Genomic DNA, 15,482 nt, shown 5'->3' on the forward strand with positions numbered 1-15,482 from the left:
TATTTCTTGCAGTACATTTTTTTTTTCCTGTTGCTATACTCTGATTAGCCATAACATGACCAGCCACCATAACCTGTCGGGACATGGACTCCATTAGACCTCTGAAGGTATGCTGTGGTATCTGACACCAGGCTGTGAGTAGCAGATCTTTTACATAGTTACATAGTAGGTGAGGTTGAAAAAAGACACAAGTCCATCAAGTCCAACCTATGTCAGTATTACATTGTATATCCCTGTATGTTGCGGTCATTCAGGTGATTATCTAATAGTTTCTTGAAGCTATCAATGCTCCCCGCTGAGACCACTGCCTGTGGAAGGGAATTCCACATCCTTGCCGCTCTTACAGTAAAGAACCCTCTACCTAGTTTAAGGTTAAACCTCTTTTCTTCTAATTGTAATGAGTGGCCACGAGTCTTATTAAACTCTCTTCTGCGAAAAAGTTTTATCCCTATTGTGGGGTCACCAGTACAGTATTTGTAAATTGAAATCATATCCCCTCTCAAGCGTCTCTTCTCCAGAGAGAATAAGTTCAGTGCTTGCAACCTTTCCTCATAACTAAGATCCTCCAGACCCTTTATTAGCTTTGTTGCCCTTCTTTGTACTCGCTCCATTTCCAGTACATCCTTCCTCAGGACTGGTGCCCAGAACTGGACAGCATACTCCAGGTGCGGCCAGACCAGAGCCTTGTAGAGTGGGAGAATTATCATTTTATCTCTTGCGCTGATCCCCCTTTTAATGCATGCCAATATTCTGTTTGCTTTATTAGCAGCAGCTTGGCATTGCATGCCATTGCTGAGCCTATCATCTACTAGGACCCCCAGGTCCTTTTCCATCCTAGATTCCCCCAGAGGTTCTCCCCCCAGTGTATAGATTGCATTCATATTTTTGCCACCCAAATGCATTATTTTACATTTTTCTACATTGAACCTCATTTGCCATGTAGTTGCCCACCTCATTAATTTGTTCAGGTCTTTTTGCAAGGTTTCCACATCCTGCGGAGAAGTTATTGCCCTGCTTAGCTTAGTATCGTCTGCAAATACAGAGATTGAACTGTTTATCCCATCCTCCAGATCGTTTATAAACAAATTAAATAGGATTGGTCCCAGCACAGAACCCTGGGGAACCCCACTACCCACCCCTGACCATTCTGAGTACTCCCCATTTATCACCACCCTCTGAACTCTTGAGCCCTTGTAGCCAGTTTTCAATCCATGTACTCACCCTATGGTCCATGCCAACGGACCTTATTTTGTACAGTAAATCCTGTAAGTTGAAAGGTGGGGCCTCCACGCATCAGACTTGTTTTTCCAGCACATCCCACAGATGCTCTATTGAATTGAGATCTGTAGAATTTGAAGGCTAAGTCAACACCTTGAACTCGTTCAACTCCAATTTATCGGAGGCTGGGAGCTCAGTTGAAGCCAGGTTTTCATTCAGGTTATATTGGAGTTGAATACAGTGTGCAGTGGTATCTGCATTCTATATTACATTTTGGAGTTAGATGTGCTCTATTTCTGCCAGAATACAGAGTGTAAACCTGGAAGACTGACACTGCAGGCTTGAAGCAAGAGCAGCGCCAATCTGTTATGGTATCTTAAGCTCAATGTTATGTTCCTCAAACCATCCTGTTTGTGGCTGCACAGCCCCATACACAACAAACTGGAATGCACTGTGTATTCTGACACCTTTCTATCGGGAACCAGCATTTTGGGTTTTTTTCAGCAATTTGAGCTAAAGTAGCTCTTTTATTGGATTTGTCTACACGGGCCAGCCTTCGCTCCCTGCGTGCATCAATGAGTCTTGGCCGCCCATGACCCTGTCCTTCCTTTGTAATTTTACCTGCAGTGGTCATAACCTGCAATTTGGCCCTTGTCAAAGTTGCTCAAATTCTAACACTTGGCCTTATTTTCTACTTTAAACGCATCAACTTCAGGGACAATGTGTCCACTTGCTGTCTAATATATCCCACCAACTTTCAGGTGCCATTGTAATAAGATAATCAATGTTATTCACTTTAACTGTCAGTGGTCATAATGTTATGGCTGATTGGTGTAAGTCCTCAATCTGTTGGCCAGCCTCATTTAACCCACTTTCTGTTACCAGGTCATCCTCTGCCATCAGCCTATGTCTGGACAAGAACCTTTCCTGTTATATCTGACATAAGTTTGAAAATACTAGTTTAGTTATTGTTAAGCTGTGCCTAAATAATGGCTTCAGCTTGGAACAAATATGCAGATCAATGAAGTCGTATCTCTTTATCTGCATTCATATTCTGGTTTATAACCAGAATATATTATAACCAGAGGATCAGTATGACCGACAGAAAGCTAGCATTCACAGAATGAGAGCTCAGCAATGGCAGCCTCTCTTACTCTCATAACCGGTTTCCTTCACTTGCAATACTTGGAAATGGCAGTCGCCGCAGAAACACTCTTTCTAGTGTAATTCTCTTTTTATGAAGTTGAATTGCGATAAAAAGAACAATTGCTGACCACCTTTTCAGAGTGTTTTGTCTGCATTTATGCTTTAGCATCACTGCCTTGATTCAATGACTTGAACAACTGTAAAAATTAGGAAATTTAGATCTGTGACTTAAAGTATTGAAATCTGACAGCCAGGCAACCAGCATTTTCAGAAGGTGACCAATAATGGTAGTCCCCTGTACACATTTCACTATATTTTATTTTTTGTGCATGCAGTCATGGTAGCACATGTTGATAGATATAAAATTTCACTTAGTATACATGGTACAGCTGTAACCAATGGATCCCAATGCTCAATCTTGTGCCAATCCATCCACCCCTTGTAATGTTCAGATGGGGATACAGTTGGATGAGGAGCTACTGATCCTCTTATTACTAAACAAAATGAAGCTGTTAATGTGGACTGGTGAGTACTGGCAATACAGAAAATGGGCAGATGTCTTGCTGTCCACCAATCTCTCCCAAAATGCTACCCGTAGAGGCTATCCAAAATATCTTTACTGTTTATACATTTTTATTTTGTGATTAATGCAAAATAGTCTCAGTCAGTCTGCTAATAGCACAAGTATGGTGACAGGATTGTCCTTTGTTTATATATAGTTTTATGTATACTAACTGTGAAGTGGTGTCTTGATTTTGAAGACAAAAGCCTATTAAGTTAGTCACTGCTCCCCTCTTCCTTTATAATGTAACTTATTCAATGAAAATAGCTTGGCATCTGTGTATTTACTCCAAGAGCACTTTAAAATTTAGGCAGGGTAATCTAGGGTATCTGAGCTATGCTGTATGTAAAGCTAACACCCTTGAAGTTTAAGTGTGTGTGTGTGTGTGTGTGTGTGTATATATATATATATATATGTATGTATATATATATATATGTATATATATATATATGTATATATATATATATATATATATACCCACACACGTGGGCATCCGCAGATGGGGGGGGCCATCATTTTAAAGTCACTCATGCTCTGCCCCTTTTCAACAATGTCATGAAGGGGAGGGGCTTAGTCATTATCACATAAAGCCCAGGCATGCAAAGGTTTGAGAAACATGATGCCAAAGCTTAATAGAAATCTATGAAAAAAAAAAAAAAAAAAAAAGCTTTGTGAAATAATTTAACACCTTGACCGCAGTTATATAATTAGTGCTGTTAGATGAGCTCCAGAACATGGACACAGCCTGCCTCCCTTCCTTCCCTCAGGAAGCCTCCTCCGCTCTGAAAGCTGGAGCCTCGCCTCAGCCTCATGATGTGATGTCACTGGTTGCTAGATGCCAGGCAGCAGGCGAGTCTAGCAACCAGTGCAGCAGGGAGGCCAACGGACGGTGCAATAGAGTCTAGCAAAGAGTTGTAGGTCAGCAATTATCTGCAAGATTGTGCCACATCCTACAATATAACAACTAGACAAAGAAAAAAATTCCCCTAATGGTGGACTTTAAAGGAACATGTGGAGAAACGTAAGGAGAATATATAAACAGTAGTTTATTTAATTCAAAGCATAATAAAAACGTCAATAAACAATATAGCAAACATTGTAAGGAATGCGATTCATGCACTTGTACACATATAAAGTGTTGGTACCAATGTACTTGCACTCGACGCGTTTTGGAGTTATTAGCCTCCTTCCTCAGGGGTGGATAAAGGTTTACAAGGATTTCTAAATTAAAGACAATGTATTGACAAAAGGATGGTAAACACGTGAATACATAAAACCAAAAGGACATAAATACACACTATACTTGTTACTTACATTGGCACTGTGTAAACTGACTTGGCATTCCAAAACGATTAAAAGCAAAAGGCACTGACACTGTCTGTCTATCCAACGTATTCCTGATTGTGGTAGGTAGAGGTTAGTTAGCGTATTCAGGATATTGTTACTTCATGCATAGCAATGAAGAATTTATTAGGTATAGATGTGGATACGTTGTTTAATTCCTCAAGAATTGAAGAAAAGCCCAAGAATAGAGGGCACAAAGGGGTTCAAAACCTGAAGCTCCACTGAGGCCGAAGGCGGGTCCTGCAAAATGTAATAATGTGGATATGTAATGGCCGATCGTTGGTCAGGGACTGTGAATGAACATAGTAAAGTGAAAGAAACTATTTTTAAATAGTAAAGGTACACCATACCTGATAGGGCTACCATAGAAGGTTCAAGAGGATACATAGAGGATAATTGGTAAGGCTTGATATGTCTTGAATGGCTAGGAATAATACTAAAAAGAGGGAAAGGAGTGTAGGAGTACCATTAGTACTTATTTACCATTGCCATTAGGTAAATAAAAAATCTCTCCAACTAAATGTTTTTAACAGTTTAAAATATAAAAATGTATGAGTATCTAGGGGGCTTGTGAGGTTATGAAAGACCTGAACTATCAAAGTAGTATTAAAGCAGTAAAAGAAAAAAAGAAGAAGAAAAAATGGTGTGTGGTATATTGTTGTTTTTAAAGACAAAGGAAGAGAGGCAAAAAAAGCCATTCAATGATAGATAATGCCCTTTCACATAATAGGTATAGATATAGAGGGTATAGCGACATTAACATTAATCCTTAAAGTGTGTAACAAAAGGCTTAGACTGTATAATAGAGTATCACTTACTTTGCACATAAGACACCTGGACATCTGCTCAGGCGGACAGCATCCCACAGACTGCAACGGACGCTCGGTGTGAGCAGTGTCCAGGTATAAGAAGCTCTCCCCACCAATCAGCTGCTGATACAATGAGCAACAGCTGACTATCTATGGCGGAGGAGGGGCAGGCACGCCATAGATGGCCCCCCGGGTGGAGCGATCGCCGCCGAGTCCGTAACGCGCATGCGCCAGCATCCGCGTCGGGATGTGGCCACGCCCACTCCACCCGCCGACACGTCAAGTTTCCCCGACGGACTGCGCATGTCCACCGGGGTCGCAAAATGGAGGACAGTGTGGAACACTGTAACCTCACATAGCGCCGCCGTGAGCTAGAAAGGCTCAGGCGGCTTTGTGTGCCGGGCGAGCTGCAGGTCGCAAATAAATTGGTATGGTATAGAATGGAGGCACAACAGCACACCAGGTTCAATATATTAAAGAGCTACCACAAATAACAGGAAGTCGCTGTTGATAGACAGTATTTTACAAGGTGAAATCGCACATTCAATAAATAGATGGCATCAAAGAAATAAAATATAAGTGCAAGTAGGGTATAGAGGGGGAGAGAGAAAGAAAAGGGAGTTTGTTTACCCTTAAGTTGATAAACCATCTAACTGAGAATTATTGTATGGGCTGAAATGACAGGTAATAAGGTTACATTATACATGGCAATTATGTATTGGGCATTGGTGTCAAATAGATTGTTTATATAGCTGTAGGCAGGATTATTTATCCTGGCATTATGACAACTTGGTACCACAGAGTGGCACATATTATAAAGTGCCATCAAAGAGGTGCATAGTTGGAAGCATTTAGCTGGTATCAGGTGGAAATTCCCCCAACAGACCTGGAGTCTCTATAGTATCCGCAAAGATTTTAACACTATTTCTGTAATTATTGGTAGTTAATTGATCATATATATCAAAGGTTTCTTCTAGTTACCCCCCACAACATATAGTAGTAAATATAAATACAGCTGTCAGATACGAGGAGATAGGTATAGAGACTACATCTATGCGTTCGGGTTTCAGGTAGGTACGGGGGGTTTTTTATTCTTGTCAGCAAAACCATGAACAAAGAGGGGGAAGGGGGAAAAGAGGGGAAAACAGGACTAGCAATAAGACTCACTACTCCCTCCCACCTGAAGAGAAACCCTCAAGAAAGGGCTTAAACCATATAGTTTTGTTTAAGCCCAGGGGTTGAGTGGCCCTTAAATTGTATATCCAGCGGGATTCCAATTGTAACAATGTCTTGTTCCTATCGCCCCCCTGGACCCCGGGTGTACCCGGTCCAAAATGAGAAATTTTATCTTCGGGAATTTGCCATCATGCACTATTATGGTATGTCTCCCAAGTGGGAGGTCAGGGTCACAGGTTTTCATGCTCAGTATGTGTCTATATGCTCTCCTCAAACTCCGTTTTCGTTTTTCCGATATAGAAACATGTACACTCGCATACGAGCATATAGATTACGCCGCAGGTTTTACAGTTAGCGAAATGTTTAGGATGGAAAGTCTGACCATTCAGGAGGGTCGAGTTTTTGTAAGCATGTATTTACAGTAGTTGCAATCCCCGCATCTAAAAGTTCACTTATATCTACAGTGGGATTTACCTGCTTCCCCTTTGAATTCACTAGTGGTGATTTTATCTCTCAAAGAGGTGGTTCGTTTAAAGGTGAAAAGGGATCTGGGAGGGACAAACGGTCCAAATGTTGGATCACACTGTAGCATATGCCAGTATCTTTCTACAATGTTCCTGACTTGTCTATGTTGATTATTATATTTTGTAATGATTCTAATAGTATTGGTATCGTTTTTACCTGTTTTGTTAACTTTCTCAGAGTGGAGTAGCTTGTTTCTCGACTGCATAAGGGCTTTCTTAAAGGACCGTTTAAGTGAGGCATGGGAATAGCCCCGTAGTAATAATCTGTTGCGTAATTTATTTGCCTCAATTTTAAAGGTGTCGTCGTTGGAACAATTACGTCTCACCCTAAGGTACTGGCTATACGAAATTGAATCAAGGAGGGGTTTAGGATGGAAGCTGGTGGCATGTAAGACTGCGTTACTCGTGGTAGGTTTTCTATAAAGTTTACTCATAATAGTCCCTCCCTCTCCTCTGTAGACCTCCACATCCAGAAATGTGACGCAGTGCTTGTCAAATGACATCGTAAAGTTTAGGTTGAATTCATTACGGTTCATCCTCAAAAGGCATTGTTGGAGAAGATCGATCGATCCATCCCATATAATGAAGAGGTCATCGATGTACCGGTACCACTCAAGTATGTGGTCCGTGTACATCGATAGACTTTCATCACCCAAAAACATGGCCTCCCACTCCCCCAGGTACAGGTTGGCATACAATGGGGCACAACATGTCCCCATCGCAACCCCCTGCACCTGGAGGTAGTGGGAGCCATTGAAGGTAAAGACATTGTGGCTGAGAATAAATTCTAGCAATGAGATGATAAACTCTCCATAAGTGGGGTCTACATCACTGGCTGTACGAAGAATGTGTTTAATGGCTGCTACGCCTTTCTCGTGAGGGATAGAACTATAAAGGGATTCGACATCTATTGTCACAAATAGTGCATGTTCAGGAATTTCCAATTTGTCAATAATTTGCAAAAAGTGCAATGTATCCTTGACAAAGGAAGGTAGGGATGAAACAAATGGTTTTAGAACTTCGTCTACTAATTTGCTGGCGTTCTCACTAATCGCCCCTACACCGGAAATAATTGGTCTTCCAGGGGGGTTTTTGATGTCTTTATGGACTTTTGGTAATGAATAAAAAAAACGGTGTACAGGGGAAGTTGTTCCTGATGAATTCCCATAAAGATTTAGTGATAATCGAATTAGAGTACGCCGTGTCTACCAATGCATAGAAGTCCTGGCGGTATCCGGCGATACCATTCTAGGTTGTTTAATATTTTATTGCACATCTTAATGTAATCATCGTTGTTGAGTACAACGATATTCCCACCCTTATCCGCAGCTTTTATTGTAATCTGGTTGTTGTTCGAAAGTGTTTTGAGTGCTGCTCTTTCTCTTTTAGTTAGATTATTAGGGAGTCTCGTGTGAATTTTTAACTTATCTAGTTCTTTGTCAACTAGTTTGAGAAAGGCTGCTGCATTCGGATGGATACTAGGTGCCGGACAAAAGTCTGATTTCTTCTTTAATGGAGATTTATTTATCCTAGGGGGTATGCTAGATGCTTCGATTGACTCTAAAATTTGGGAAAGATCGATCTCATCTATGAGATCGGTTGGGTCATTTTCATCGAGGAGAGACACCAGTTGGTTTAGTGCCTGGTTTTCTTGTGGGGTTAAATCATTCGACCCTTCCTGTCTGTGGTAGAGTTTCTTTAGAATCAACTTCCGTATAAAGAGTTGAAGATCCTTATAGATTTCAAATTTATCCAGATTCTGGTTGGGGCAAAAATTTAGACATTTTTAGAGATTTTTTTGAGGACAGTGATCTCATCAAGGGAAAGTTTGTAAGATGAAAGGTTGATTATGTTTAGATCATTCAATTCCTGTTCTTGACCAACAGCTGGAGTAGTCAGAGTGCTATCTGTGTGTGTGTATTGAGATTGGGTTGTGTGGGTTGAACACCCATCAAGATCTTTTCTAAAAAAAGATGGATCATTAGAGCTTGTGTCTAGTGAAACGATAGTTGAGGTATTAGGTTGCAAAGTGATTTCCCTTATCGGGATGTGCGTATTGGTTTGTGTAATTTTTTCGCCTGTTGTCCCTCATTGGGATCACCGTGAAATGTGCGTTTGGTGCTGTGTCCCATGTTTGGTTTGTGAAGGGTTTGAGCGTGAAGTTGGGGTAAATTGGAAGTGGATTGTGAAGGAGTGGCTTGGTGTCCCTGGTGTTGGTAGTTTTTGTTTTGATTGGATCTATTTTGGATCCATTTATATGCCTTCCCATCTCTGAAGGCGTTCCTGTCCCGAGTAAGTTTTTGTCGTTTCTTTATAAGTATGTCTTTGTTAAATATTTCTAGATGTATTTTGAGTCTGTCCTCCTTATTGGTAATGGGTCTCTGGGTTTTGAACTGTTGTAATTTGTTACATAAAGTTATAATGTCTGTATCTAGAGTAGTAGATCTTTTCCTGTACTCGTCAATCAGAATTTCCATCAGATTTTGTGAACACGCCCGCAGAGCTTTTTCCCATTTAATTTTGAACTCCGAGTCCAGGCCATCCAAGGTAGGGAAGATCTGGACTCGTAATCCTATGAGGAACAGGAACATAAATACACACTATACTTGTTACTTACATTGGCACTGTGTAAACTGACTTGGCATTCCAAAACGATTAAAAGCAATGGCACTGACACTGTCTGTCTATCCAACATATTCCTGATTGTGGTAGGTAGAGGTTAGTTAGCGTATTCAGGATATTGTTACTTCGTGCATAGCAATGAAGTATTTATTAGGTATAGATGTGGATAAGTTGTTTAATTCCTCAAAAATTGAAGAAAAGCCCAAGAATAGAGGGCACAAAGGGGTTCAAAACCTGAAGCTCCACTGAGGCCGAAGGCGGGTCCTACAAAATGTAATAATGTGGATATGTAATGGCCGATCGTTGGTCAGGGACTGTGAATGAACATAGTAAAGCGAAAGAAACTCAAGGGGGAAGCAGGTAAATCCCACTGTAGGTATAAGGGAACTTTTAGATGTGGGGATTGCAACTACTGTAGGACTATTACACTTTAAGGATTAATGTTAATTTCATTATACCCTCTATATCTATACCTATTATGTGATAGGGCATTATCTACCATTGAATGGCTTGTTTTGCCTCTCTTCCTTTGTCTTTAAAGACAACAATGTTGCTTCATTTATGCAATCTAGTCAAGAATTTTTCTCCTCCATTATTGTTTTCTGGGTTGATTGGCCAATCATACCACACACCATTTTTTCTTCTTCTTTTTTTCTTTTACTGCTTTAATACTACTTTGATAGTTCAGGTCTTTCATAACCTCACAAGCCCCCTAGATACTCATACATTTTTATATTTTAAACTGTTAAAAACATTTAGTTGGAGAGATTTTTTATTTACCTAATGGCAATGGTAAATAAGTACTAATGGTACTCCTACACTCCTTTCCCTCTTTTTAGTATTATTCCTAGCCATTCAAGACATATCAAGCCTTACCAATTATCCTCTATGTATCCTCTTGAACCTTCTATGGTAGCCCTATCAGGTATGGTGTACCTTTACTATTTAAAAATAGTTTCTTTCACTTTACTATGTTCATTCACAGTCCCTGACCAACGATCGGCCATTACATATCCACATTATTACATTTTGCAGGACCCGCCTTCGGCCTCAGCGGAGCTTCAGGTTTTGAACCCCTTTGTGCCCTCTATTCTTGGGCTTTTCTTCAATTCTTGAGGAATTAAACAACGTATCCACATCTATACCTAATAAATTCTTCATTGCTATGCATGAAGTAACAATATCCTGAATACGCTAACTAACCTCTACCTACCACAATCAGGAATACGTTGGATAGACAGACAGTGTCAGTGCCTTTGCTTTTAATCGTTTTGGAATGCCAAGTCAGTTTACACAGTGCCAATGTAAGTAACAAGTATAGTGTGTATTTATGTCCCTTTGGTTTTATGTATTCACGTGTTTACCATCCTTTTGTCAATACATTGTCTTTAATTTAGAAATCCTTGTAAACCTTTATCCACCCCTAAGGAAGGAGGCTAATAACTCCGAAACGCGTCGGGCGCAAGTACATTGGTACCAACACTTTATATGTGTACAAGTGCATGAATCGCATTCCTTACAATGTTTGTTATATTGTTTATTGATGTTTTTATTATGCTTTGAATTAAACTACTGTTTATATATTATATATTCTCCTTACGTTTCTCCACATGTGCCTTTAAAGTCAACCATTAGGGGAATTTTTTCTTTGTTTAGGTGCAATAGAGTCTAGGGAGTTGGGGCAGTGCTGCTAAATGTAACCGTGACTACCACAGCTTTGGCTCCCCCCTTGCGGTGCCTGGGCACAGTGGATGTTTGCTCACTCTGGTGCTGGACAGCAGCATGGCTCTCTCTTTCTGGTGGTGCCGGGCAGCCGCATGGCCCTCTCTCTGGTGGTGCTGGGCAGCAGCATGGCTTTTCTCTGGTGGTGCTGGGCGGCAGCGTGGATCTCTGGTGGTGCTGGGCAGCAGTGTGGTTCTCTCTCTGGTGGTGCTGGGCAGTGTGGCTCCCTCTTTAATGGTGCTGGGGAGTGCGACTCCATCTCTGGTGGTGCTGGGCAGCAGCGTGGCTCTCTCTGGTGGTGCTGGGCAGTGTGGCTCTCTGGTGGGTGGTGCTGGGCAGCAGCATGGCTCTCCCTCTGGTGGTGCTGGGCAGCAGTGTGGCTCTCCCTCTGGTGGTGCAGGGCAGCAGCGTGGCTCTCTGGTGGTGCGGGTACAGCGTGGCTCTCTGTCTGGTGGTGTAGGTACAGTGTGGTTCTCTGGCTTCCCCCTCTTTTTCCTTTAGCAGTCACTCAGCTACTTCCTTGGTTCCAGGCTCTCAATCTTTCCCCCCAGCAGATACATGCTGGGGGCTGAAGTCTCCTGCCTGTGGACAACAATGGGGCTGCCAATCTTCTGGGACTACATGTCCATGATGCTCCCCTTGGCTCTTCTGATTGGCCCTCCACTGTGGCAAATGGGGAGGAAAACAAACCAGTCACCAAGCTTAGCGGCGAACCAGATGAGAGCCGTTCTCTCTTCTCCACTGCTGACAGGAGAAAGGGTGGGGGGCGAGCGGGGGAGATGTGCTGACAGCCTGCAGCTCGTGTCTCTCTTGTCACAGCGCGGCCGTTTGTGTTCTGGCAGACTGTGCGGAGAAAAGAGCCAGCTGTGCCTGCCTTTACGCGCACATTAACTTTAATGGCATCCCAGTCTTGGTCCATAGGGTCCAATATTTAGTTGGCCCACCCTTGGCAGCTATAACAGCTTCAACTCTTCTGGGAAGGCTGTCCGCAAGCTTTAGGAGCGGGTCTATGGGACTGTTTGACCATCCTTCCAGAAGCACATTTGTGAGGTCAGGCACTTATGTTGGATGAGAAGGCCTGGCTCGCATTCTCCGCTCTAATTCATCCCAAAGGTGTTCTATCGGGTTGAGGTCAGGACTCTGTGCAGGCCAGTCGAGTTCCTCCACCCCAAACTTGCTCATCCATGTCTTTATGGACATTGCTTTGTGCGCTGGTCCTAATCATTTGTTAGAGGGGGTGATTATGGCGTGGGGTTGTTTTTCAGGGGTTGGGCTTGGCCCCTTCATTCCAATGAAGAAAACTCTTAGGCGTCAGCATACCAAGACATTTTGGATAATTTCATGATCCCAACTTTATGGGATCATTGGTCCCTTCCTGTTCCAACATGACTGTGCACCAGTGCACAAAGCAAGGCCCATAAAGACATGGATAAGTGAGTATGGGTTGAAAGAACTTGAATCACCTTCACAGAGTCCTGACCTCAACCCGATAGAACACCTTTAGGATGAATTAGAGCAAAGACTGCGAGCCAGAGCTTCTCATCCACGTCAGTGCCTGACCTCTCAAATGCCCTTCTGGAAGAATGGTCAAAAATTCCCATAGCTGCAATCCTAAACCTTGTGAACAGCCTTCCAAGAAGAGTTGAAGCTGTTATAGCTGCAAAGGGTGGGCCAGCTCAATATTGAACCCTACAGACTAAGATTGGGATGCCATTAAAGTTTGTGTGTATATGTATGTATACATAGCAGGTGTCCCAATAGTTTTGACAATATAAGGAATTGGTTTTCTGTACTGAAGACAGTAGTTACCAGGGCAAACCATCTTCTCATCCAGTCACAGGGATCTGTGAAAGTCAAAACTACAAGTTCTATCTGCCACTGCAGCAGTATGACTCCGATCACGTGGGCACAATGCAGTGACGTGGTTCAGCTTTACATACAGCATTATGTACTGTATGTTTTGACAGTTCACAAAATGGAAACCAAGCTGACCACTCTTGTGTATTAACAAGGTAATTCTTGGCCACAATGGAAATTGACAGAATTGTTCAAGACATTGTTGCCTAAGATCAAATGAGTTTCTGGTTCATGTTGGGCCTGAGCAGCACAAGCTCGGCTCCTAAAATTTTAAAATGGTTGTAAACCCTTACATATACATACTGGCCTTAGGTGCTACACAGAGATGAAACAAATCTTCCTGTTTAAATTTTACCTGTTTATTAGCAGTCTTCTCTACAGCCATTCAAAGTGCTGAGTTTATACAGTTTGCCTGGGCTTCCAGAAAGCAAGGGGCGGGCTGAAAATACAATCTGCAGAGCTCAATAAAGAAGGGAAGACACACCCCCTTCACGCAAGAACAGAGCTGAGGCTGTCAATCGGGTTGTTTGCTGAAGCTCCATCTGCTGTCATCTTTTTACCCCTTGGTGTCAGGAAAACTTGTAAGAAGTAACTCATGCTGATAGCACAGGAAGGAAGCAGTGGACATAAATTACATTGCTCCTGATTGAGGCAAGCGCACACTATAGAGTGATATGCTTTGTTTGTATTTAATTTTCGAGCTTTACAACCGCATTAAATATGATTACTAAATGCAGTAAATCCTTTTTTTTTTTTTTTTTCTTTTGTCAAACACCTATCCAGTCTCTTTTAGACCATGTAGGTGAGAATGTTCCATGTGTGCATGTGAACTATTTGCGGTAGCTTCTTCTATACTGTATTAGCACTGTTTGACAGGATACCATCTTCTAAATGGTAAATATCTAAATATATTTTTGTAATATGTTGTGAAACAATTTAAGTGAGTGGTTACTTTTTCTAGACTAATTATACAATGTCATCATTTTGGCTTCACTTGTTCCCCAAACTCACAAATTTTTTTTTTTAATTTGTTTTTTGTCCACTAATTAACCACTTCAGCCCCGGAAGGATTTGCCCCCTTCCTGACCAGAGCACTTTTTACAATTTGGCACTGCGTCGCTTTAACTGCTAATTGCGCGGTCATGCAATGCTGTACCCAAACGAAATTTGCGTCCTTTTCTTCCCACAAATAGAGCTTTCTTTTGATGGTATTTGATCACCTCTGCCGTTTTTATTTTTTGCGCTATAAACGGAAAAAAGACTGAGAATTTTGAAAAAAAATAATATTTTCTACTTTTGTTATAAAAAAAATCCAATAAACTCAATTTTAGTCATACATTTAGGCCAAAATGTATTCGACCACATGTCTTTGGTAAAAAAAATGTCAATAAGCGTATATTTATTGGTTTGCGCAAAAGTTATAGCGTCTACAAACTAGGGTACCTTTTCTGGAATTTACACAGCTTTTAGTTTGACTGCCTATGTCATTTCTTGAGGTGCTAAAATGGCAGGGCAGTACAAAACCCCCCCAAATGACCCCATTTTGGAAAGTAGACACCCCAAGGAAATTGCTGAGAGGCATGTTGAGCCCATTGAATATTTATTTTTTTGTCCCAAGTGATTGAATAATGACAAAAAAAAAAAAATTACAAAAAGTTGTCACTAAATGATATATTGCTCACACAGGCCATGGGCATATGTGGAATTGCACCCCAAAATACATTTAGCTGCTTCTCCTGAGTATGGGGATACCACATGTGTGGGACTTTTTGGGAGCCTAGCCGCGTACGGGGCCCCGAAAACCAAGCACCGCCTTCAGGATTTCTAAGGGCGTAAATTTTTGATTTCACTCCTCACTACCTATCACAGTTTTGAAGGCCATAAAATGCCAAGATGGCACAAACCCCCCCCCCCCAATTGACCCCATTTTGGAAAGTAGACACCCCAAGCTATTTGCTGAGAGGCATGTTGAGTCCATGCAATATTTTTTATTTTGCCACAAGTTGCAGGAAAATGACAAACTTTTATTTTTTTGCACAAAGTTGTCACTAAATGATATATTGCTCACACAGGCCATGGGCATATGTGGAATTGCACCCCAAAATATATTGTGCTGATTCTCCTGAGTACGGGGATACCACATGTGTGGGACTTTTTGGGAGCCTAACCGCGTACGGGGCCCCGAAAACCAAGCACCGCCTTCAGGATTTCTAAGGGCGTAAAGTTTTGATTTCACTCCTCACTACCTATCACAGTTTTGAAGGCCATAAAATGCCCAGATGGCACAAACTCCCCCCCCCCCAAATGACCCCATTTTGGAAAGTAGACACCCCAAGCTATTTGCTGAGAGGCATGTTGAGTCCATAGAATATTTTATATTTTGACACAAGTTGCGGGAAAATGAGGTCTGCAAAATACTCACTATACCTCTCAGCAAATAGCTTGGGGTGTCTATTTTCCAAAATGGGGTCATTTGGGGGGGGGGGGGGTTGTGCCATCTGG

Source organism: Aquarana catesbeiana, linkage group LG04 (genome assembly GCF_042186555.1).
Source record: "Aquarana catesbeiana isolate 2022-GZ linkage group LG04, ASM4218655v1, whole genome shotgun sequence".
In the NCBI taxonomy this organism is placed as follows: domain Eukaryota; kingdom Metazoa; phylum Chordata; class Amphibia; order Anura; family Ranidae; genus Aquarana; species Aquarana catesbeiana.